General features: G+C 54.6%; 1 long non-coding RNA gene across 1 annotated transcript; it reads left to right on the top strand.

The window, feature by feature from the left end:
- Positions 1-11: 11 nt before the first annotated feature.
- LOC111650275 (uncharacterized) lies at positions 12-619 on the top strand. The gene is made up of 3 exons (XR_002760383.2): positions 12-91; positions 213-314; positions 394-619. It is a non-coding gene; the product is annotated as an uncharacterized LOC111650275 (long non-coding RNA).
- Positions 620-625: the final 6 nt, after the last annotated feature.

Raw genomic sequence — 625 nt, 5'->3', positions numbered from 1 at the left:
GTGTCTCTGTCCCCTCAGGTCACCACCCTCCATCAGGGTCTGGACCGCTGTGCTGCCTTGCTCAGTGGCATCCTTCAGGCTGATGAGGCAGGTAGAGGAGTTTAACATCATGCTCATCAATACAGCAAGTAATGCTGAGCAATCAGCTGATTGATCAATTGATTAGTTGACTGAGGTGTGTGTGTGTGTGTGTGTGTGTGCGTGTGTTAAAGCCCCGGCCAGCCTTCCTAGAGCAGTGACAGGTGGAGCAGCCAGATCCAGACCATCCACCTCAGTGGGGAAGAAGGCCCTCAAGAAACCACAGAGAAAGACAGGTGTGTGTGTGTGTGTGTGTGTGTGTCTGTGTGTCTGTGTGTGTGTGTGTTAGTAACTGGTTCCCTCATCTCTCTCCAGTCCAGAAGAATCCTCAGTCCTGTCAGCGAGGACCAGGCACTGTGACTCCAAGACCAGGACCTCGGTCTCCAGCTGCTCACTCAGGAGTGAAGCTGCATCCGCCTCAGAGGCTGGTTCAGACCCTGCTGCAGTCCCACCCCCCTCCATCACACAGTCAAAGATTTCAGTACCTCTCCACCACCACCCCTCCATCCAAGTCCCAGACATCCACCCCTCCATCCAAGTCCCAGAC

Source organism: Seriola lalandi, unplaced genomic scaffold, assembly GCF_002814215.2.
Source record: "Seriola lalandi dorsalis isolate HSWRI2012SDOR001 ecotype SW California unplaced genomic scaffold, Sedor1 jcf7180001966847, whole genome shotgun sequence".
NCBI classification, from domain to species: Eukaryota; Metazoa; Chordata; class Actinopteri; order Carangiformes; family Carangidae; genus Seriola; species Seriola lalandi.
The sequence above is the reverse complement of the archived record's forward strand: the minus strand, read 5'-3'. Positions and strand labels throughout refer to the sequence as shown.